The 24,849-nt window shown below is 45.7% G+C and overlaps 1 protein-coding gene and 1 non-coding gene across 3 annotated transcripts in view; both read left to right on the top strand.

Annotated features, from left to right (window-relative positions):
• Window positions 1–24,849, top strand: part of CLUAP1 (clusterin associated protein 1) — a 1,096,220-nt gene that overhangs the window by 951,816 nt on the left and 119,555 nt on the right. The window lies entirely within an intron of this gene.
• On the top strand, window positions 21,836–21,997 carry LOC138570419 (U1 spliceosomal RNA). Its single transcript, XR_011303479.1, has one exon. It is a non-coding gene; the product is annotated as a U1 spliceosomal RNA (small nuclear RNA).

The raw sequence follows: 24,849 nt of genomic DNA, 5'->3' as shown, positions 1-24,849 counted from the left end.
TTGAAGGGAGAACCCCCTTTGGCAACCATGGCCGGGGATTACTGTAATTAAGGACGCCTCCCTCACAGATTGAGGAGCCCATGCCCACGATCTGATAATTAGCGGTCATTGGTTTTCAGACTTCACATAAACCTTTTAGAGCTGAGAAAAATCAGACTAGTGCTGGTGGCCTTTCTGCCTTCTGTATGGGGAAAGGGTGTCCTGATAATGACAGACAGCACAGTGGCATGCATTACCTCAACAAGAGGAGATGTAGGGTCACTACCACTGTACAGAGAGGCAATGCAACTCTAGTTTTGGGCACTGCAGCAAGAAATCTTTCTGCCGTTCACCTAGACAGAGAGAACACGGGGGCAGGCCACCTAGACAGGCCATGGAATTTCCTCAGAGAGGATCTCTGCGGACGTGTTTGTGGTTGACTGGGAATTTCTACTCCTGTATACGTTTTCACCAGTCCCAGTCATGACACATGTTCTCAGGAGGTTGAGAAAGTTTGAGAAGTCAACGATCATGATTGCCCCGGATTGGGTCAGGAGGACATGGTACCGCAAACTTGTGTATATGGCCATCTGTCCTCCAATTCGTCTTCCTCAGAGGGAGGATTTGCTCACTCAGGAAGGAGATTGCATTCTCCACCCAGGGATCAGAACCCTGAACCTTCACGCCTGGTTTCTGAGAGGTTAAGATACAAACTTCTGGAAGACGTAGTGGAGGTATTTCTTTCAGTCAGGTCATCAACAAAAGCTCTATACCGCTGCCGTTGGAATAGATTTAGCAGCTGATGTAGAGGCAAGAACATAGACCCATTCTTTGTGACACACCATCAGTGTTATCATTTCGAAGGGATTGTGTCCTCCGACGTATTCCTTATCTTTGATAGATCATCTCCAGCTTGCTGGCCTCAGAAAAATGTTTCAGTAGAGGGTGCTGCGCATCTACGTCCCTCGAGCCGATGTCCCTCGACAGCCTCTGTATCGGCGCCGACGTCATCACGCGTATAAATAGACTCGCGCAGCGTCCGTTGCTCAGTTCCATTTTTCCGCGCTTGGTGTTGCCTCGGAATATCGTTGCTCAGTTCTTCAGTCAAATATACTTCATTATTCCTCCAGAATACCGACTCATACTCGATGGCTTCCTCATCTGAACAGAACACTCCGCAGTCCTGTTTCAAAAAATGTCGAGACTGTGGAAAGAAAACGTCGTTAACGGATCCTCACAGGATCTGTTTGTGGTGCCTGGGAGTCGAGCACCATTGTTCGGAGTGAGAGGACTGTATGTCCATGACGGCGAAAGCCTTGAAGGAGCGCAAGGGGAAGCTCGAGAGAGGTAAAGCAGTTAAAACTTCTTCGAAAGTTTCCTCGGCGGAGTCGAGACATTCGTCTCCTCGCCATCACAAGACATTCTCGTTCTAGGTCTCGAAGCAGTTCCCATCACTCTTCGAGATCTAAGCATTCAAAAAAGAGACGTCGAAGATCTCCTTCCTCGTCGTCGTCGTCTTCTTCCGTGTCCCCGAAAAGGGTCTCCTGCCCCACAAAACATAGCTCTCCGGCTGAGTGGGAGGAATTCAGGAAAAAGATGCTTAGCGTCTTTGAGAAAGCGGCCTCGACACCCTCGAAGACTGCTGTGGGTGATACCCTGGGTGAAAGACCCGAAAAATCAAAATGCCGCGAGTCGCAGCACCCGGCGAAAGAAGCTACTCAAGAGCGTCACGAACCCTTGAGTAAAGGCAAAGTCGCGTCTTTGACGCCGCCGTCGAAAATGCCTTCGACACATAGATCTGCGTCTCCGACGCCATTATGGAAGGGTTCTTCGACGTACAGGTCAGTCGATTCGACGCTGTCTTCGACATCGACGCCGAGAAAGGACAAACCCACGGCCATCCCACAGCCAGTGGCCATACCCAGAGCCTCGATCATGAGAATGTGGTCTACAACCTCGAGTAGAATTCCGATACTCTCGAGTTCCTCGAGGCCTCTACCAACTTTCTTGACGCCTTTTTTTCGATGGCTTCGAAGCCTTTAATGTCCACGTCGACGACGTTGACGTTTTCTCAGCCAATTATGACGAATTTGGCCCTTTCTGCTCTGGAAATGGGATTTATACCATTTCCAAGATGTGATCATTCCAGAGTCTTAGCATCTATTTATGAAGAAGGGGCAAATTTGGATCAGGAGAGACCTTTTGAGTTGCAGGGATCTGCAACTCCTGTACCAGAGGAATTTACCTTTGAGGAAAGTAGGTTTAAGGACCTCCAAGAATCCCCAGAAGTGGAATTTACCAAACCAGACCCAGGGGAACATGCTGAAACCCCTTATAGAACCTTGATGGCAAGGATAATAGATTATGGGGTGGTCACACCCTCACCTGCTTTTCAGAAAGACAACCTCAGACATTTTGGTTAAAGGTCCACACAGGAGGATCCTGTGGTGCCATTTCATGCGGCATTACAAAGGAAAATATTGGCAAACTGGGAAACCCCTGAGGTTATCCCGGCGGTTAACAAAAAATGATCAGCCAAGTATAGGGTGTCTACTGCCGACCCTGAATATTTATCCAGACACCCAACTCCGGAGAGTCTGGTTGTGCAGGCAGCAACTTAATCAGGTAGTAAATCGGCTTACCCTACTTTTCCACAGGACAGGGCTGACAAGAGATATGACTCTATGGCCAAAAGAGTCTTTTCTGCATGTAGCATGGCGTTGAAATCCATCAATGCTACTTGTACGCTCGCAAGGTACAGCCACACACTTTGGGAGTGTGCTTCATCTGCGGCTGACTGCCTCACGAAGGGAGAAGAAAGGGAAGCATTTCTAAACATCATTAAGGATGGTAAAGACGCGATGTTTGAATCCCTTCTAACTGGCATTGATTCTGCTGACAATATCAGCAGGGGCATGGCGGCAAGTACAACAACCAGGAGATTTGCTTGGTTGCAGAAGTCTGGTTTTGCCTCAGATGTGCAAAGCAGACTCTTGAATATGCCCTTTGACGGCTCTTCCTTGTTTGGTAAGAAGGCGGATGACAGTTTAGAAAAGCTTCAAACATCAAAGGCAGCAGCAAAATCCCTGGGAGCTGCAATCCGTCAGACACCATATCGCCCCTCAGGAACCTCTTAGAGAGGTAAGTCCTTTCGCTTCTATTCCACATTCGGAAGAGGCAGAGGACAGCCGGTTCAAAGGGGTCCGAAAAAATTCACCGAGGTGTACTGCTTAAAAATACAAAAGCCGCAGCAGCAGCAGGTGCCTCTTTACCCTCCGCATCTGCATCAGCCACCTCCAAACCGCTCTGAGGACTCTCCTCACAAGACACCAGTAGGGGGCAGGTTAACTCAACATCTGACGGAATGGCAGGCTATTATGTCAGATGCTTGGGCATTGGAGACAGTTGCCCAAGGTTACTGCCTGCCTTTTCTACGCATCCCTCAGTGTCATCCACCAGGGAACAGCTCTCTGAAAGTTCCAGACCCGCTCCTCTTGCAGGAAATTGTAGATCTGCTAGAGAAAGGTGCCATAGAACCGGTACCTGTAATGGAGAGGAACAAGGGCTGGTACTCCCCCTACTTTCTCATACCGAAGAAAGATGGAGGACTGAGACCTATCTTGGACTTACGAGAATTGAACAAGTTCCTCAGGAAGGACAAGTTCAAGATGGTAACTCTCTCTCATATCCTTCAGGCCCTCCAGCTCCAGGACTGGCTGGTATCTCTGGACCTCCAGGATGCTTATTTCCATGTGCCAATCCATCTCAAACACAGGAAATACCTGAGGTTCGCAATTGGCGGCTCTCATTATCAATTTCGAGTTCTGCCATTTTGGGCTGACCTCCGCCCCGAGGGTCTTCACCAAGCTAATGTCGGTAGTGGCTGCAAGTCTAAGGAGGGAAGGGATTCACGTCTACCCATACCTGGACGATTGGCTGATCAGAGCTTTATCTCCAGAACAAGCTCAGATTCAGCTAGATTATGTCTGCCACTTCCTTCACAAACTGGGCTTCTCCCTCAATTTAAAGAATTCACAGATGATACCATCACAGAGACTCCAGTTCATTGGAGTGGTCCTGGACACTTCCCTGGGAAAAGCCTCGCCACCAGAGGTGAGGGCTCAAGATATTCTGCAGATGGTCACCAAGTTTCAAAGTGCCCAATGTCCCCCAGCCTTCGACTTTTTGAGGTTGCTAGGCCTCATGGCATCCTGCATCTTCCTTGTGCCAGAGGCTCGCCTGAGACTGAGATCTCTTCAGTGGGCACTGAGAACTCAGTGGTCGTAATTCTCAGGGAGAATGATAGACCTCCTTCAGGTTCCGGACAAGGGGGCTCGAGACCTTCAGTGGTGGGCCTGCCAGAAAAACATCTTGAATGGAGAACTGTTTTGGCAACCATGGCCGGAGATAACAGTAGTCAAAGATGCCTCACTCACGGGGTGGGAAGCCTATACTAACGACTTGACCATCAGCGGTCGTTGGTCTCCATCGGAGTCCAGGCTACATATAAACCTGTGAGAGCTGAGAGCAATCAGACTAGCGCTGGAGGCTTTTCTGCCATCTGTACAGGGGAAAAATGTCCTGATAATGACGGACAACACAGTGGCCATGCACTACCTCAACAAAAGAGGAGGCGTAGGATCACTGCCACTGTGCAGAGAGGCAATGCAGCTCTAGATTTGGGCAATTCAAGAAGGAATCTCTCTATCGGCAGTTCACCTAGTCGGAGAGAAGAACTTGACGGCGGACGCTCTGAGCAGGCAGGGCACAGTCTCCCACGGTTTATAGTCATAATTTCGAAAACATAATTTCGAATTACAAAAATGTCAAATTCAAAAATGTTGAATTCAAAAATGTCGAAAACACATACATATAATAGAAAGTCATTAATTCGAAAATAAAATGTCGAAAAAAAATCGAACAACCAATGTTAAAATAACTGTAAAATGTCACAAATACTAAAGTTTTTTTATGGGGGGTCCCTCCCAACCCCCCCATCCCAAACCCCTACCCCAACCCCCCCCCTCCTCCCCATTCCCCCCAACACCCACATGGATATACCTTTAATTTTTAAAAAAAATATTTAATGAAACATTAATTAAATAATTATTAAAAAAACCCATCCCCTAACCCAACCCCCCCTCCTCCCCATCCCCCCCACCCACCATGGATATACTTTTAATTATTTAAAAAAATTATGTTTAATAAACTATTATTAATTAATTATTTATTTAAACATTAATTCGAAAAAAAATTTGACATTTTTGTAAATCGACATTTTTATTTTTGAATAAATATTTTCGACATTTTGACTTTTGAAAATATTGTATTCGAAAATATGACTGGACACCTCTCCCACGAGTGGGAACTAGCTCAGGAAGCCCTTCAGGAGATCTTCGCCCTTTGGGGAACCCCTTAAGTGGATCTGTTCGCCACCAATACCAACAGGAAGTGCAATCTGTTTTGTTCAAGGGAATTTTCCCCGAGAGGAGCTCTAGGGGACGCGTTCGTAGTGGACTGGGAGTTTCCACTCCTGTACGAGTTTCCACTAGTCCCTATCATTCCTCAAATGATCAGGAGGTTGAGAAGTTTCCGGAGGACCATGATCCTAATTGCCCCAGACTGGGCCAGGAGAACGTGGTACCCGGACCTTCTGGACATGTGTCAAAACTAACAACTTCCCCTTTCTCTATGCCCAACTCCTCCTCACCTGAATCTCCGGTGGAGCTAGTAGAAGTCGACCAATCCTGTCTTCTTCGGTATTTCTTTGATTCAGTCTTCTTTTTGGTTCTCTTTTGACGTAAATAAGGACGTGGCTCCTCGGAGGCCACCTTGACCAGATGGGTACCAAATCCGGTGATCTCCCAGGAGCCAGTCCCAAAACTCCAGGGAAAAAGCCGTTTGGCAATAAACCCTGTGTAGCAGATCTTCTCTACTGTCTGAAAGGAGTATCCAATATGTTAACTGTGATTCCCGCTGTGGTGGCAAAGGGTCTTTAGAGGTTGTAGATATGCTGAAGAATTTAAAGCAATCAAAGGACAAGAACAGACTTGTAGTATGGAGAAACTACAAGATCCAGCATGCACCGCAGGAGACAGACACTGTTCGAGGAGAACTGCGATCCAGAAGGCACCGCAGAAGGCAGACGTTGTCTGGGGAAACCGCAAGATCCGGCAGGCACCGCAGAAGGCAGGCGGTGCGTAGGACCAGCGGCTCCGTAGGAAACTGCGGTAACAGGAGCTGCGGCACCGAAGTATAATTGCAGCGGTGAGAGTGCACTGGCAGAGGGACTGGAAGCAGACAGAGCCTCGGAAAGGCGAAAAAAGGACAGAACAAGAAGGAAAATGTGAAAAAAGGTAGTAGATAAGGCAGAATTAGAAAGATAGTTAAATACAAGTAAAGGAACAGAAAACCGAAGAAATGAGAAAAGAAACTCCCGTGAATTTACCAGAATAAACCGCTGATGAGTAATACACCTGAAAGGGGTAACACCGCGAGTGATGGCAGAAAGGGAGGAAAGGTCTTCTGTGTAACAGAATAACACGAGCAAAAGGGCAACGAACAAAGTTAGAAATTAACGATGATACAATGCACCGTTGTTACTGTGCGTGATGCGTATATACACTCCGGACGCCATCTTGGTGGAAGGCTAGACCGTTAACTGGACATAGAAGGCATCCATGTTAGGTGTATCTCCACCTATACCATAACTTCCATTGCTGGTGCATAACAACATGTCCATCTGCCCTCCAATTCGTCTTCCACTCAAGGAGAATCTTCTCTCACCGAAGGGAAGTCGGGTTCTCCATCCAGACATCAGAACCCTCAACCTTCACGCCTAGCTTCTGAAAGGTTGAGATACAAGGATTGGGACCTCCCTGATGATGTCATGGAGGTGTTGCTTTCGGCCAGAAGGCCAGCAACAAAGTCTTTATACCGCTGCCGTTGGAACACATTTTGCAGCTGGTGTAGAGAAGAGAATATCGACCCCTTTTCATGTGGTACACCAACGGTGTTATCCTTTCTACTCTACTTGGCAAATTCAGGCCTTCAAGTTGGCACTATCAAGGGCTATCTCGCAGCGCTATCGATCTTCAAGCGCACTGCAGAGAAGCCATCGCATTTCAAATTACCCTTAGTAATACAGTTTCTAAAGGGATTAACTAATGTCTACCCTCCAAGACCGTTCCAGGTTCCTTCATGGGACTTAAATTTAGTCTTAAATTTCCTGATGAGTACTCCTTTCGAACCACTCCACTCTTGTTCGCTAAGATTTCTCACCCTTAAGACTGTCTCGTTAGTGGCATTAACATCTGCTAGAAGGGTGAGCGAATTACAAGCTCTAGCTTGTAAACCCCCTCATACAATTTTTCATAAAGACAAAGTTGTCCTACAGGTGAAGCCTAATTTCCTCCCAAAGGTGGTTTCTGAATTCCACATCACTCTGAAAATTACCTTACCTTCATTCTATCCTCCTCCCCATCCGGGGAAAGAGGAAGAAAGGCTACATAGGCTGGACCCAAGGTGGGCTTTAAGCTTTTACATCAGCAGACTTGCTAGGATTAGGCAAGCAGACCAACTGTTCGTAGGTTACTCAGGGCACAAATTGGGACTACCGATAACAAAACAGACCGTTTCCAGATGGATTATTTTGGCCATTCTGGAATGTTACAAACTAGCAGGGAAAGACCCTCCTCAAAATCATAGGGCTCATTCAACCAGGGGTATCGCAGCCTCTTCGGCCCTCCAAAGAGGGGTTCCGGTTCGAGACATATGTGCAGCTGCCACATGGTCGTCCGCACATACATTCACAAGATTTTACAACCTGGATTCCTCCTCTAGTCAAGAGACTAGGTTTGGCAAAGCCGTATTACATTCTGTTCAGTCCTAAAGGGAAACATGGTGTTTTTACTCCCACCTCCAATTACACACCACTGCTATGGGAGTCTATCAAAGATAAGGAATACGTCGGAGGACACAATCCCTTCGAAGAACAAGTTATTTCTTACCTGGCAACGTTCTTTCGATGGGATGTTCCTCCGACGTATTCCTTATCGCCCCTCCCATCCATCTCCGCAGTAATACTTCCCTTGTGGTTGCAGCTTACGCTCCTTCAAGGTCAATAACCAATTAATGTAAAACAACTGTTAACGTCAAAACGGAACTGAGCAACGGACGCTGCGAAAGTCTATTTATGCGCGTGATGACGTCGGCGCCGATAGGGAGGCTGTCGAGGGACATCGGCTCGAGGGACGTCGACGCGCAGCGCCCTCTACTGAAAACATTTTCCGAGGCCAGCAAGCTGGAGATGATCTATCAAAGATAAGGAATACGTCGAGGAACATCCCATCGAAAGAACGTTACCAGGTAAGAAGTAACTTGTTCTTCTACTGCATCTAATCCGTCAGGGGCTTCAAGTTTCTGTTAGAAAAGATTTCTCTTGAAGCAGCTTTTCCTCCATGGGCTATAGCCCGCCAAACCTTTTGCATTTTTTTCTGTATCCTGACCTGACTTTTTACAGTGGAGCAGAGCGCTCCGCTTAAGCTCATTGTTATGGGTAAACTGACACGTCCTTCAAGCTGTCAGTATTGAGAAACTGTTTCTCTCAGTGTAATGACTTTGTTGCTACTTGTTTGTTACACTTTTTCAGTGCGTAAAGTACTTTATAGTATCGAGCAATGGGACCATTGTGTTTTTCAGCCCTAGACCCTCTTAAAGGAATTAATGTCCCTTAGGACAGGGTGGTGGAAGCAGTAGCTTTTTCTTATAGCAGTTTAACCTTTGACCGTGCCATACCACGTTTATCGCGTTTGGCCCAAGACTGTGGCGGGTATCCACGATGGCCGTGCCACAAGATCTTTTGTCTGTCCCTTTGACCGTTTTGTCCTTTTGACCTTCCCCCCCGACTTTCCAGGAGCAGGACTTCCTTATTTGGGCATGCATTTGCCTGCGAAAGCTGCTTCTTTTGAGGGTCCCTGCAGATCACGTGTGTAGGTATCAAGGAAGTGGGCTGGGATGGTCATGTCCCAATCCACATTACTGGTGCCAGGGTTTATGGTGTGCATGAGAGCATAAGGACCCCAGTGGTCCCTGATTGGACCACTGCTGGCAAGCATGCATGGGGCAGATCTTCTCATTGGTGGACCGGGTGCAAGCACTAGTGTGACTTTGGATATGAAGAGGGGTCATGTGTCCATTCCAGCAAATCAGTAATACATTTGAACAAGTCTGCAGAAGGAACCAACTATCTTAAAGCGCTGAGCAGAACAAAGGACAACCCTGAGACACACTGAAGAGGGCTGGCACCCACATCCCATTATTGTCCCGGGCAAGCCCTGCATTGCGCTTGATCTCAGAAGGCCTGTGAAGGTGCTTTAAACCCTTGCAGTGGTGTGACCAGTCCCTTTCATTGCCCCCTGGTAACACTGCAAGTAAGCCTTCTCAGAAGTGTCCCTGGTCCATCCAGTGGATTGACCAGCTGAAACATTGGGTACCGTGCAGGAGCATTGCTGTTGCGAGTTTCAACCTGAGACTTTGGGGAATCCCAAAGCAAGAAGAAGGTGGAAGCAAAAGCTTATCACAGGCTAGGCACTAAGTAACCTAAAACTAGGTCATTGTCGCACACAAAAGAAGTACAGTGCCCTTTAACCATATATAACAATTTTTTTCAAAAAGCTATCTTTAAATGGATATAAAACAAATTGTCTATTTTCATTTATATTGTAATTCAAATGATTTTAAAAAAACCTATACACATAACATGATGTCCCCAAAACATTAGCCAAACAGGGTTCTACTATGGCTCAAAGGAAAGTTGGGGGCTGAGTGATTCCCCCAACAGGAGCCACAAAGGATTTCTGGGACACCTGCATGTTAACTGTTGCCTTGAAAACTTTGAATGGACCAAGAGAAAGGAATATCACATGCTCGTCAGACTTCTGTCTGGGCTTCAGCTTGAGACAATAGATCTGGGACACCTACGTGTGACTTTTGGAAGTGACAACCACCAGTCACTCAAGCTGTGGAAACTCCAGGGCAGCCCTGGGTAAACTGATTTGGTTGTAGCCTGAAGGCAAAAATGGTCACAGTTGGAGGACAAAGGCCAGCCCATTTAGGCTCTGAAGACTAGTGTATTAATACAACTTTGAGACTTTTATCTCTGCAATTAGACAACGCAGAAATGTGAAATTATCACAATCTAGATGCAATTTTGGTGGCTTTAATTCAAGATGTGGTAGCCTTCACTGGCATATAAGGGACAGAAATGGCAGAGAATTGGATATTCGGAGGAAAGAGTATATGGTGCCACTTTGAAAATCAAGATTAACATACCTTATGATAATATGTACACATGTATAAAGTTATAGAATTTTAGGTTGAATATTTCTCACTGAAAATGCTGAAAGATTATTAGACGGACGAAACAAAGTCTTACAAACTTGGGAGTTGGACTGCCATGCTCTGTATAAAATATGTAATTTGCCTTTGCAGTATGCAAGAGAGCCACAACTGTAAAAATGGGCCATTGATGTCAAAACTGAGTTGTGGCAAAATTAACTATGGGAGGGTCTGGCCATAGCCAACCCACATCATAAAGCTGGTGTCATGTCTCTAAAAATCCAACCGGCTAACAAGAAGGCAGTAACAATAGACCTTGACCAATCCAGTTGGTTAGAGGCATGTCCAGCCAAAGCCTGCCCCCATAATAAATCTGTTGATGTCACCATGTCTTATAAATAAGAGAGGCTGATGGAACTCTACACACTCTCTCCTGAATTTCCAGCGCCTGCATATCCAGACATTCCAGATCCACATTTGTAAGATTAGACCCTACTGCAGGCCAAAGCATTGCTGATCCTATCCCAACATGGCCATTGATCCAGAAACACCACTAAAATCCTAATAACAAAGGGGAAAAGCTGTGGTACCCTTTGGGAAGTATCCTTTGACCAGACTGGCTTTTTGCCCACTACCTGCATGCCCGCTGTATGCTTGCCATCCAGTGACCAGACTTGCCCAGCTGTTTGCTGACAGGAGAGCTGCCTTGCTGTGACAAGAACCTTTTGAGTCCAGAACCTGATCTGGCCATCCCAAATTCAAGCGTGGATTTGTGAGTGTTTACCCATCCCATAGCCACACATAGTCTACCCTTTCTTGATACTTTCTTTGTCCTATTTTCTTAGTAATCCTATTCAGACCTTGATAACTGGTTTAAGACTGTTAGAATTCTCTGTGCACCCTGTCCTTTATCTCCCAGCATTAGCGCCACTTTTCTATTCATTTCAGTCTTGCATAGATCATAAGTCCTTAGTCATATTTTGAATAATCAAATTAATCCCCACATAAAGTTGAACGCGGGGTGAAAAGGTAGACGTCGCAAATCAACCTTGGAGCTTACTGTGTCTTTCTTTAACAATTTAGTCTGGATAATCTAGTTTAAATAAAACTTGCCTTTCTTTCCTAACCGATTTTCTCTTTGTAACTGCTTTATTTTACCAAAAACCGAATTTCTTTCACCTGGAAAATCTCATCCAATTCTTTAGCTATAGTCACTCTTTCACTTCTAGATTGTCCCTGGGATGTGAATCTATTCCCCAGCCTAAATACTGCATTCCAATTCTGTGTATTTCACCCATTTAAAAAAAAAAAACATTTTGACATTTAAAACTGAAAAAAAGGTGAAAATGCAACTTTTACAAGTGAGATTTTGACTGCAATGGGGTTCTCACTTTCAAATTGATTTTGATCTGTGTGCCTTTTGTGATATATTGCTTTATAGTTGCTAGTGATATTACATCCCTGATACTTTGATAAAACATATGTACCTTATTATTTCACCACACATATAATTAGTTAACAAAATCTGAGTGTCATTTGATGCAATTGCAAAGGATTTTGACTCCTTGCTGCTTCTTTCTATCCACTCAATTCGATTATTTGGGGTTCGAGGGAACATTGCAGGGGGAAACCTTAACTCTGGTGCTATCTATCCTAATTGAAAAAGTGCTCCTATTCATTTGTGCTTTGGGTATGTTCTTGTAGAAGGGTTACCCAAGTGTATTTCAGTGGTTTTCATTGTAATGATCACCCCATTGGTGATTGCTGCCCAATAAAAATATTGTGTGATTTTCTTTAAGATGACTAAATATTGTGTTACCTCCCACTGCCCCGGTTCATGGTCCATTGTGACCCATTGTATTTGTGAAAGTGGGTGTGTGACGGGTTGGGTATCGGCTCAATTCGAATTCGTAGAAAATAAAAAAAAGCATTCTCATTGCACGCTACATCTAAGGCTAAGGGTGAAGGTCCTGGTCTGGTGTGTGACGCCTGATTGGAATCCTTCATAACATGTGTCCAAAATGTGACCCTGTTTTGGTATTGTTGTGTACTTATTGTATAATCGTTAATTATATTATTACAAAATCTATTTTATAGAGAAATATGTATCCACTGTCTTCGTCGACTCGAGTTTCAGCTTTCACCAAGGGTCCTCAAGATGGTTTGCAGACCAGCCTCATCAGGACGAGTAGATGGAAAGTGGTGGGAATGACTCATTTTAGCTGTGATGAAAAAAGATTCACAAAATTAAAATAGTTTGTCCACAGACCCCTGAAATTCGGGCAACTGTGCACCTGTGACATGCAGGAACTAGGAGGGAAAAGGGCACGGGAGAAGGAAGCATCAATCAACTCCGGACCAAGATTGCTAATAGGACAATTGAAGTGCTCCTGCTTATATACCCTTGTAGAACCCTGACTTCTGCGAACCCGCCCTGAGAGAAGGACGAGACAAGCGGCACCGACCAGTGAATTGTCAGCTGTGGAAGAAACAATGGCCCTGAAGGGTGTGAGGTGGGTAGCTGTGTGATTACTCAGTCTACATATCGCTAGAGATCACCCGGATGGAAGGGGGTAAAGGTTTGAAAGAAGATAAAACACACGCACAAGTGATATACAAGTCAGAAACCTGTATGGCAGTTCATTTACCTGAAGTAGCTGCTTTGAGGAAAACAGTTCGTAGGTGGCAGTCCTTCCGGGTGGCACTGTATTGGGGCAAAAGTTGCATTAGCATGTAAAGTTGAACACTAAAAAGACACACCCAGCCAAATACTGTGTGATCAAAATATATCAATTTGTGGGCTTGGTGAGGGGCAGGCTGTCTACCACTGTGGAGTTCCACAAGAAGAAAGAGCGCAGAATGCACAGTGTCTCTGTATTGTGGGCGCTGTCTCCAAATGCGCTGACCATAGATTGAGGTCTACCGCGTTGCTGTAAAGAAGCACAAAACTTCTTAAAATAATAATTGGACTGCATGAGTAAGAGTCCATAAATCATTGGAACCATGCGGTAGAGCATAGAAGATAGAACACGTGAGGTGATTCCCTTACCTGTTGTTATTGCCGACGCGCGTTTATTTACAAAGTTGTTTAACTTTTCGGGACTCCCGTCGGACTGTATAGAAGTGGATCTCTGTGATTCTCAATCGGTGAAAGTCTGCTGCGTTGCTAAAGAGAAAGCATGTGGCTTTTTAGAGTGATTGCACTGCACCCAAGAGAGTGAATAAAACATTTAAAGCCTGTAAGGAAAATGTTCAAGACACAAGGCGAAACACGACTAGCTGATTCCTTACCTGCTGTCAATGTCCCTGCGCATCGAATCACAATATTTGTGTGCTTCTCACAATCTGCCTCAACCATTCTTACATTAAAAGTAAAGGCCATTATAATTCTTCGTTGAGACCATTAGTATGGGTCTGTAACCAATATATCCATTTCCGTTCTAGTTTTAATAGTCTCGTGGTAGTTGAACAATTGCATTTGTCCCATTGGATTTGATCTATTATAATCCAACTTATATCATCAGCTGAATGTTGAGCAGCCAGGAAATGTGCAACTAGGGGTGCAGATTCTGTTTTCATATCCGAGATTGATGTTAATTAATTCTCGTGACAACTTTCCTAGTTGTCATACCTACATAAAGTAGGTTACATGGGCATGTGATGCCATACACAAGGTTTTGTCTTTGGCAGTTGGAAAATTTGCGTAGTTCCCATACAAAGTTACAATATGTGAAGGTCCTAGCTTGTGAAATTAATTGACGTACACTACAATTTCCACATGGGTAGTGACCCACTAATGAACTTGATCTATGGTTCCAAGATGCCTCAAGAGTGTTTTGTTTGAGGCGTATACTGGGAGACATAAATTCCCAGCTTATCCCACAGGGCACCTTTCTACCAAATTTCGTTGTCCCAGCACCTTTTGTTCACGAGATAGGAGGTTGCGTCATATCGCGACCCTGTGCAAAGGTGATGGTCGATGAAGGCAGTTTTCCCACTTTTCTTCCAGTGCCCGAGGCCTGCTACATCAGTGTTTTCTTAATTCTTCAACCAAGTTGAAAATAGCAGCTCCTGTCCCACATCGGACCTGTGTCAGCAACCGCAGTGCCTTTGCATCTAGGAAGTGAACTGAGGGCAGGGAATTGAACCTCGGACAACCACCTCCAGACCTGCCAAGTCTGGACCAAAACCGAGGTAAGGGCAGTGAGTAGTGAAGTCACTTACTGGTTGCCCTTTGTTCATCTAAACGCATTTGCGCACGGAAGGCTATTTTTGTCTTCCTTTTGGCTTGGTTACTATCCACTCCCTAAATCAGGTACAGCTTTGTACACCATAGCAGATCCTCTCCTAACTTATGGAACACGTTTAACCCCCTGAGAATTCTTCCCGTAACTTTTTCCTGCAGCCTAAGAAGTACTTTGAACTTTACGCATGGCTGAGTCCTTTTATGTGCACAGCGCACATTGAGCACAAGGCTCCATTTATCTTAGCTGGACTTATAAAGTTAAGGTTGCCATCTCTGTAGGTTGTCCGCGCTATCAAAGTTATTACCCCTTTTCCTTTACAGGTACTAGTGGAGTTAATGACTTTCTCGCACTGACTCCAGTGACTGTATATATAATATATATATATATTACGTAGTGTGGTACTTGTGTGGCATTTTACTATTGCATTTCATGATTCATTTGTGATATTGGGCCTATAATAAAGAGTGTATTTGTGTATACTACTGTCTAATTGTAATTCTTGGTCTTTCACTGTGTGCGCTCATTGGAGACTCCTGATCGCTCTCACCCCTCCTGAGATTTAGCCTTGACTGCTCTTCAGGCTACCGTGAATTGGTCTGGCTATCTTCCCAGAAGTTTACCCCAGTTCATCTGTCAACCAAACCAGAGTTTAGAAATCCATTCTAACAGTTGCTACAGCAAGGGGCTATCTGGCTGTGCTGTCCATTTTCAAGTGTTCGCGGAACAGGGCTCCTATTTCAAACTCCCTATTGTCATCCAGTTCCTGAAAGGGTTAACTTATATCTTCCCACCGGTTTCTTTTATAGTTTCTGGTTTGGGACTTCAATTTGGTCTTGAGTTTCTTGATGGATGCTCCTTTTGAACCTCTTCATTTGGGTTCTCTCAGGATACTTACTTTGAAAACAATGTTTTTAACGGCTATTACCCTGGCTCCTTCGTCTTAACCACCGTTTGTTATCTTCCATAAGGATAAAGTAGTTTTGAGGTTTCTTCCTTCTTTTCTACCAAAGGTGATTTCACAATTTCACCTAGCACAAAATATTGTATTGACATCCTTCTACTCTCCTCCTTTTAAGGATGACGAAAGACTTCACAGAATGGATCTCAAGAGAGCGTTGAGCTTCTACATTAACAGGCTCTCTAAGCGCAGACGGTGCAATCTGCTTTTTGTGCGCTTAGTTGGTCGCATGTTAGGACAGGCTGTTACCAAGCAGACTTTGTCTAGATGGATTATCCTGTGCATTTCTGAATGTTAAAATCAGGCTGGTAAGGAAGTCCTGGAGGACTCATTCCACAAGAGGGTTGGCTACTTCTTCAGCCCTTCAGAGAGCGGTGCCAGTGCAGGACATTTGTAGTGCTGCCACCTGGTCTTTGTTGCATACCTTCACAAGGCATTGTTGCTTGGATTCTCCATCGGTCCGACGCTAAATTTGGGAAGGTGGTTCTACACAGTATAGATCAGAAATAAATTCTCCATTCCCACCTCCTTCAACATACTGCTATCGGAGTCTAGCAAAGATGAGGAATACGTGGGAGAACACAATCCATTAGAAGAACAAGTTACTTACCCCTGGTAATGTTCTTTATACTGGATGTTCCTCCCATGTATTCATCATCGCCCTCCCAGCCTACCCCTTTATCAACTGAGAGAATTTCCGTGGTTTACACCTTCCTCTCCATTAACGATCACATCTTATTAATATTAGAGATGGCTGTGCTTGTGAGAGGAAAAACATGAGCTGAGGCAACGGGCTCAGTGCGTGCTATTTATACTGAGATTGACGTCACGGTTGTGAGAGCAGACGAAGACCATCGAGGAACACGAGGTCGACGACTGTGTGAAACATGAAGGTGTCTCCCTAGCTAGTCCCCGGGGATCTGATATCCAGGTGGCCAGGACACAGCCATCGCTATTGGATCCAGTTTCATTAGGTGGACCAGTGAGGGAGGATCCCCTGGATGGGGGTCCTCGGGGAGTGGGAGTGTGACGACGGGTGAGATGCAGTATCCCCCTGCCTTCAACACCTTTTCCCCATCCTACCACGTAGGGCATCCAAAACCACTGCCCTCCCCCCCTTTTTTTTCCGACACAAACACTTTCACGCGGTACAAAGGACAACACAATAACGCCAGAGCCTGTTTACCTGACATGTCCCAATACAAGGGTCAGACAAAGTCAGGCAATTGATCAGAATCACGCACACACCTGACGACCCTCTCTATGAAGCCAGAGAGCACAGCATGAGCAAGGCAAGCAGCACGACGAGACAGGTAATCGGGCGCGGCAGTTCAACCGAAGGAGAAAGACAGCAGGAATCGAGAGGGTGGCGAGGAGACAAGTGACCTTGCCCTTTTCATCCTAGACCCGCGGAACCTTCGTAGAAGAGAGCTTAAAACCATGAACAATAGCACAAGTGTCTTGCAGCAGATGTCAACAGTACACTGGGCAAGCCTACGCCGATGAGCAGGAGCGAGGGAATCTACCGCGCCCCTGGTACCGGCCTTCACTCCAAAAAAGCCAAGCGGTTCATCACAGCTGGTGAGTCAAGGGGAAAATTGATAAGAACTGGGCTGTGTTGACTGGGAGAGTCGCAAAGTGGCAAGTTTGAACCAAGTTTAATGAACTGGGTAAAGAACTGAAACAAGTATTGAAGGGGAGACCAGCTGCAGAGGGAAACCGGCACTCTTGGGTGCTAACCTAAGACTCAGGTCGAGCCCCAAATGAGAGAAACTACAGATACTCGAAGTCCATAGGAGAACAAGTGGAATAGGTCAAAGTGGTCATACAGAGGGTCAAGCAAAATCCCTGTACAATTGAAAGACTTTGATCTATAAACTGTGTGAAAGCAAGGGAAGTGAATCCCACAGTGAGAGGAAACCAGGGAAGCAAACCCCAAGAGGGGCAAAAGTCTAAGTCCCAAGAAACATAGGTTTGACAGACGTAAAACTCCACAGACGGATGTCCACTCTGAACTGTTCGAAAAGACATTAAGAAACCAAAGGGAAGTGAATCCTGCAAAAGAGATTGAGAGGGGTCTGAACCGGCAGAAGGAGATCCAGTGGTGAAGCCATCACCCAGTGTTCATGAGAGAAGAACTGATATGTAAAATTGTGGCAAACAATAAAGAAGGGTCAGTGCCCGCAAGAGGGGGACCAGGGGTGTGGGGGGGGGAGTCACCCTACATGAAGTGTAGTTAGAAATTGAGAAGGATCAGTGCCCAGAAGAGGGGGACCCATAGGTGAACCTATCAACCAGCGAACCTTGGAAAGGAACTTTCATGTGTTTAAAGGAAGTTTTGTTTTGTTAGTTGAAGACCTCGGGTCCTCGAAAGGCAAGAGACTTTCAAGGAAACGAGACTTGGCCATCGACGATCCTGAGAGCTGCCATTAGAGCTGTCATCTCACATGGGAGAAGCCTGAGAATGTACTGTGCTCCAAGCTCCTATCTTAGCACATGTGCAAAAACATGGGGCAGGGAGACCCAAGCCACCGCATCCTGACATATTATCTGAGAACACTTTTCTTTTCTTGAACTAACCCACACCCTTTTTTGTATTAGTTGTAAGGTTTGGAAATAGATTTCTTAGCATAGGCCTTTTTTTATTTGACACAACGCCAAAAGTACTGCCTTATTTTTCATTTGATGGTCGACGCTTGCTCCCATCTTAGATTTAGGTTTAGGATAGGCGTTTGTCCAACCTGCCTATAGAATTCATTGTTTAGTAAACACCCTTGAACTGTGATCACTTGTGTGTATCTTACTTGTTGCCACCACGTGTTCCTCACATATGGTGTCAGAGTGGGATGTGATTCAAATGATACAAATTTAAACCCATGCTGATAATTGTGCTACCTCCGGAAGAGCAAAATAAAATAGTTGATCTCCTAGAATCGGACCATGGATCCAGTTTAAGAAGTGTTGTCCTCTAAGTTTCATATTCCCTCCAGTCAACAGGATCTGTTCTTTAAGACTCAAGTATTACTAGATACCCTCCCACTCTCATTATAATATCCAGCCGTGGGACCGAATAATTCTAAAAATCTGTCCGGTCCCTTCCTTCATCAGACCCACTGCTTTAAATCCTGCTCCATTAAAGCCTTTCTTTTCCCATGGTGCCAGCGGGGACCATCGAGGTTAAAACCCGATACCTCCCAGTCCACTCCTTCGACAGAATCAGACAACTCCGATGATTTTTAGACTTTATACGACAGGGTTGAGAGTTGTTCTTTTTCTGATTCAGACAGCACGGGGGAACCCTTATACCCCTGGAATAAATGGCCAACCTAGCCAATATGATTGCACAATTGGTAGCTCATCAGATACAATCTGAAAATAAGACACCAGGAAAATCTAACTAGGGTAACTGAATTGCAAGCAAGACCGTTCACTGCCACAAGGCGTAGTTCAACCCTATCTGGATTGTGAAGATCTGGGAAATGGTTTCCTAAACTTCGAATGTCTGGCCGAACAACTTGGGGGGGTGGGGGGTTGAGAAACTTAAGGAATGCCATTTGGTACGCTTGTTAAAAGGGGAACTCCAAACCTCTTATCAACTACTCATCCTTGCATAGGGAGCCTCCTTCCTGTCGCATCAAGGAAGGCTTGTTGAAAAAAGTGGGGCAACCTTGTAATTTTTATCTGCAGAAATTACGAGCCATTAGGTTGAAGCCGGGAGAAACTCCTTTAGAGATGGGTGAACAGATTACAAACAGTGACCCTATGGACTAATAATAAAACCCTAGAAGGACTGATTGAAATGGTTGCCCTAGAACAATTTACAAATTACTTTCCCCCTTTTTTGCAAAAATCCATCCTTCAATCAAATCGACCTACCCTAGCTCTTTTGGCCGAAAGCAACACCTCCATTACGCCATCTTGGAGGTCCCAATCTTTGTACCCCAACCTTTCAGAAACCATGCGTGAAGGCTGAGAGTCCTGATATCCGGATGGAGAACCTGACCTTTCTCTCGAAAGAGTAGATCGTCTCTGGAATCAGAGGGCAGATGGACATGTCTAGAAGGTCCGGATACCACGTTCTCCTGGCCTAATCCGAGGCAATTGGGATCATGGATTTCCTGAACCTCCTCAACTTCCGTATTACACGAGGAATGATGGGGACTCGAGGAAATGCGTAGAGGAGTGGATATTCCCAGTCCACTACAAACGCATCCCCTAGAGCTCCTCTCAGGGGAAATTCCTTGGAGCACTACAGCTCGCTCTTCCTGTTGGCATTCGTTGCGAACAGATCCACCTGAGGGGTTCACCAAAGGGTGAAGATCTCTTGAAGGACTTCCTGAGCTAGTTGCCACTCGTGGGATACTACACTGTGCCTTCTCCGAGCGTCCGCCGTCGTGTTCTTCTCTCCGGCTAGATGCACTGCTGATACAGAGATTCCCTCTTGTATTGCCCAAAACGAGAGCTGCATTGCCTCTCTGCATCGGCATCATCAGTCACAATATTTTTGGGGGGAGACTTGGAAACATTGGCACAAAAGGAGCTGCTCTGTGCTGGATCACCATCCTTTCACCAGTAAACCGGATTCAATCACCATGGCCCCCTTACAAATCCCAGCCATGCTGTGATTGACCTGTGGACACATACATAATCGTATCAATAAACTTTCTCTGCATTTTTTATGGCAAATGCCAATTTCGCCACATTCATTTGGGTCAATTTTATTGCTTTTTTTTACCACAAAAACCAATGGCAGAATCCCTGCACCCTCACTTTCTATATACCTTACCCAAAATTACCATCTATATTTTTTTGGTAAAAAAGCGTAAAAAAATGCGGCAAAAAAATGTTTTGCCGAAATTGCCATTCGACAAAAGTGGGCAATAGCAAATAATCTGCACACTCAAGAGCAACCTTTCAAAAAATGCTCTCCAGAAATGTATAGAAAGGAAACAAAATCCAAATCAATGTGAATCAAAGTTTTTGTTTGTTAGTGGATTGAGTTTGTTCACAAAATGGATCGGAGTACACTTCAAATAGTTGCTGCAGCTCTGGAGAAAATACAAGTGGAAGCTGAGAAACTTAACCTTTGCAGTGCATTTTTTCCTCATCTCGAGACAAAGAACAACAGCGGGAGCTCAGTTACGCTTACCTCTAAGCACAGTGTGGATTGATGAAAATGTCCATGCATTATACCAAGTACATTGGACATTATAGATGTGGCCAGTGGGGTATCAAAGCATGGTGAATACCACATGTACAGCACAATATGTTACCCTAGTAGTGCCCCAATAACACACTGCAACCTGCCAATGGGCCTCAGTGGACCACCTGCCAAGGTTTCTGTAAGTTGCTTATGATCTTGATCTGTGATCTATGATATGATCTGATATGATAGGTTATTTATAACACGCTTAATACCCATGCAGCAGTGATCCCAATCATAAAAGTGAAACAGGCAAGCCCAACAGGTATAACTTATTTTCACTCTTTTGGTAGCGCAGTCTGAGGGCACTCTATACCCTTCAGGACAGGTGTGAGCTGATACAGTTGCAACACAAAAAACAATAGTACTATGTTCCCAAAATACCTTAGTTCTTGTCTTTAGGATCTCAGCAGAGCCAGGCTTTTCAGCATCAGACCAGAAGCATGGGTGCCTTTGCGCTGGGCTGGGGTCAAGTCGGAGAGCAGCAGCGATGGGCCCCAATGGTGCAGTTCTGTTTGGCAGTGGTGCTGATTTGCGGGTAGAAAATGCTGGGAACAGTAGGCCGTGTCAAGTGGATGGCACTGGAAGACTCAGTGCCCTCTGGGCCCTGACAAGGGAATACTTGCCTTTGGCGCTGTGCAGGCTCGGCTGACACAACACTACATATTGTTACGGCAAAGATGCCAAAGCTTCAGCATTGTCATTGAGCAGAACTCTGAGATTCAGGGGTGGTGGAGTGTCGAGGTCCAGGATGATTATGATGGTGTCAATGGGGCCAGCGCTGAGCAGCTACGCTCAGGAGGCCATGGGCCAGTGTGGGGCCGACAGGCCAGTGGGCAGACTGCAACAGGCCTGCTCGAGCCATCCTGCTATTTATACAAATCTCGGGCCGAGCAGCGCCTGATGGGAGAAAGGAACTGCACTACAATCTGTTCTTCTGCTGGGCTATGCCTGCTGGAGCTTCCCCCTACACGCGGGACAGGCAGCTCTGCAGACGCTCAGAGCTTCCGGGGATTGGGGGGTTGGGGCTGGGGAAGGGCCTGCCTTCTCACCCTCGCTTAGCGGGGCATCCCAGAACTGACCCAACCCCTGCCCTCTTGCATGCAACTCATACTTAGCTGGCAGGGGAGAATGTGATCTCAAGGGCAGATCTCCCAGGGTGAGGCTTACCCATTGCACATCGGATTTGCTGACCCCTGCTATGTTCCCAAATGCGGGATACACGACTGCATTATTTCTGGTAGTGGGGGACTGCGTTTGCGCTCTCCCCCTGATTTATTGGTGAAAGAAAAGCTAAAGGGTGCGCTCGGCCTGCTAGGTTGCATACTTTTAGATTGTGCTCACATTGCGTTTCTTCAATTAGGTTCACCTTTGGGTGATCGCTTTTCCACATTTTATTTGTTGAATTGAATTATGCTTCTTTCATCACCACAGAAGTAATGTGTATTACAGAGATAAACTGCCATATGTATTGGGCACACGGCACATGCTCAGGCAGCATCAATCATTTTTTGTACAGGACAATGCTGGCCTAAATTGGGAACAGCCAGCATAGACATGTTGCTACAGAGGCATATTTTGGGTACAACCAGCATGACAATGTGTTACATCAGTGACAGTGCTGTCTTACACTGTGGACACATTGATCATTAAAATGTGTTGTATTGTAAAATGTTCTTTTCTGCTGTTGGTGACATGGAATTTTCATGTTCACCTTTAGAACTGATTGTAAATTTATGGCTTTTTGGTCACCTTTTCTGCTGTAAAACTGTAAAAGGCACCATTTCAACCCCATATTTGAAAAAAAATTCTTGGGGGGGGGGGCAACCCCCCCAAACCCTCCCTAGAACCTTGTAGCTCCCTCGCTACGCTCGGTCGCCCCCACTATTTCAGAAAAATATTAACACATAGACACTGAAAGAAATCACATGCAACTAACCTTTGATCACTGCCCATGACACCAAAAGCTATCCTTGGGACTGCATGGCTATCACTGCCTGTGATGCTATTGTGTCAAAGGTCACACAATATCGCTTTTTAATATACTGCTTTGGGTGAGGTTGTTGACTTTTGGCTTGCCGGCCCACTGGGTGACAAAAAGTTAATGCTTCGGCCCCACATTCAAAAAGGTTGGACAAGCCTGGTTTAGATGATGCAGAGCTTTTTCCGGGGAATTCGTTCTGATCAACCAATCGTCCAGGTAGGAGTAGACATGAATAGCCCCTCTCCTGAGACTTGCTGCCACAACCGCCATTAGCTTGGTGGAAACCCCCGGGGCGGAGGTTAGCCCAAATGGCAGAACCCGAAACTGATAGTGAGAGTTGCCAATGGTGAACCTCATGTACTTTCTGTGCTTGAGATGTATTGGCACATGAAAGTAAGCATTGTGAAGGTCCAAAGATAGCAACCAATCCTGGAGCTGAATGGCCTGAAGGATCTGAGAAAGTGTAACCATCTTGAACTTGTCTTTCCTGAGGAACTTGTTCAATTCTCACAAGTCCAAGGAGGGTCTCATTCTTCAGTCCTTTTTCGGAATTAGAAAATATGGGCAGTACCAACCCTTGTTCCTCTACGCTGAAAGGTACCGGGTCTATAGCACCTTTCTCTAGCAGGTCTACAATCTCCTGCATAAGGAGTGGGTCTGGAGACATCAAAGAGTTGTTACCCGGTGGATGACTCTAAGGCGTGCCTAGGAAAGGCAGGCAGTAACCTTGGGCAACTGTCTCCAATGCCCAAGCATCTGAAGTGATAGCCTGCCATTCTGTCAGATGTTGAGTTAACCTGCCCCCTACTGATGTTTTGTGATGCAAGTCCTCAGAGAGGTTTTGGTGCGCTGACGCAGATGCTGAGGGTAAAGCAGCAGCAGCTGCTGTTGCAGTCCTAGTACCTTTACCCCGTCCACCACAGGGGAAGCGTCTCTGGCCTCTTTGAGCTGGCTGTCCTCTGCCTTTTCCGAATGTGGAGTAATAGCGGAAGGATCTACCCCACCAGGGCACACCTGTGGGGCGGTTTGGAGTTTCTTATTGCAGCTCCAAGAGATTCAACCGCTGCCTTGGAAGTTTGCAACTTCCCCAAACTGTCATCCATTTTCTTTCCAAATAGATGGATGCCGTCAAAGGGCATATTCAGAAGTCTGGACTGTACATCAGGACAGAAACCAGATTTCCGCAACCACGCAAATCTACGGATTGTGGTACTAGCCGCCATGGCTCTGCTGATGCTGTCAAAAGAGTCGAGACCAGTTTGGAGGGACTCACACATAGCATCCTTCCCATCCTTCAAGAAACTGTCCCTCTCCTCCCCTTCAGGGAGATGGTCAGCTGCCATTGAAGCACACTTCCAAAGGGTGTGGCTGGATTTTGCCAGCGTGCATGTGGCATTAACAGACTTTAGGGCCATAATACAAGGCGAAAAACTAAGCTTTCTGGGGTAGGATGTTTAGATAAGTACAGAGGGTCTGCAGTTGATGCTCTGTATTTTGCTGACAGTTTGTTTTTTGCTGACTGCAGGGATCACCTCTGGCGTTTCCCAATTTGTGGACACTTGTTTCTGCAAGGCCTTGGGAAAAGGGATAATGGGGTCTTCTTGTGGCTCCTTGTCAAGTATATCAGTGTGGTCATCTTGCTCGTATACTGGTGTGGGCCTAGACCACCCCATATATTCCATAACCCTATTAATAAGAGTCCTATAATTACCCTCTTTGTGATCTCCTGGATCAGGCCTACTAAAGTACACCTCAGGGGAAGTATCAATCCCGCTTGCTTCCTGTAATGAGTCTTGCAGGTCCTTCAATCTGACCTCCTCTGGGATGAATTCTTCTGGAATTGAAGGTCTCACACATTCTAGACCAAAGGGTCTTTCAGCATCAGAATCCTCTCCCTCCTCATAAATTGAGGATAATGATTTAAAGTAATCTGAGTGGGTCAGAGGTGTATAACTTATTTCTAACGAAGAAGGAGCAATAACAGACAACATGCGTGGAGCCAAGCTTGTAACCGTCGACATGGACGTCATTGGCCTCAATGGATCGAGATTGGCATTGAAGGGGTCAACGTTCGGGTCGTCGATGACTTCTGCTTCAACGTAATTGCTGTCTGCATCGATGATGCAGTTTTCAGTTTCGA

Source organism: Ambystoma mexicanum, chromosome 2q (genome assembly GCF_040938575.1).
Source record: "Ambystoma mexicanum isolate Mex_15411 chromosome 2q, UKY_AmexF1_1, whole genome shotgun sequence".
Taxonomy (NCBI): domain Eukaryota; kingdom Metazoa; phylum Chordata; class Amphibia; order Caudata; family Ambystomatidae; genus Ambystoma; species Ambystoma mexicanum.
Note: the sequence above shows the minus strand (reverse complement) of the source record. Positions and strands in the feature narration are given on the sequence as shown.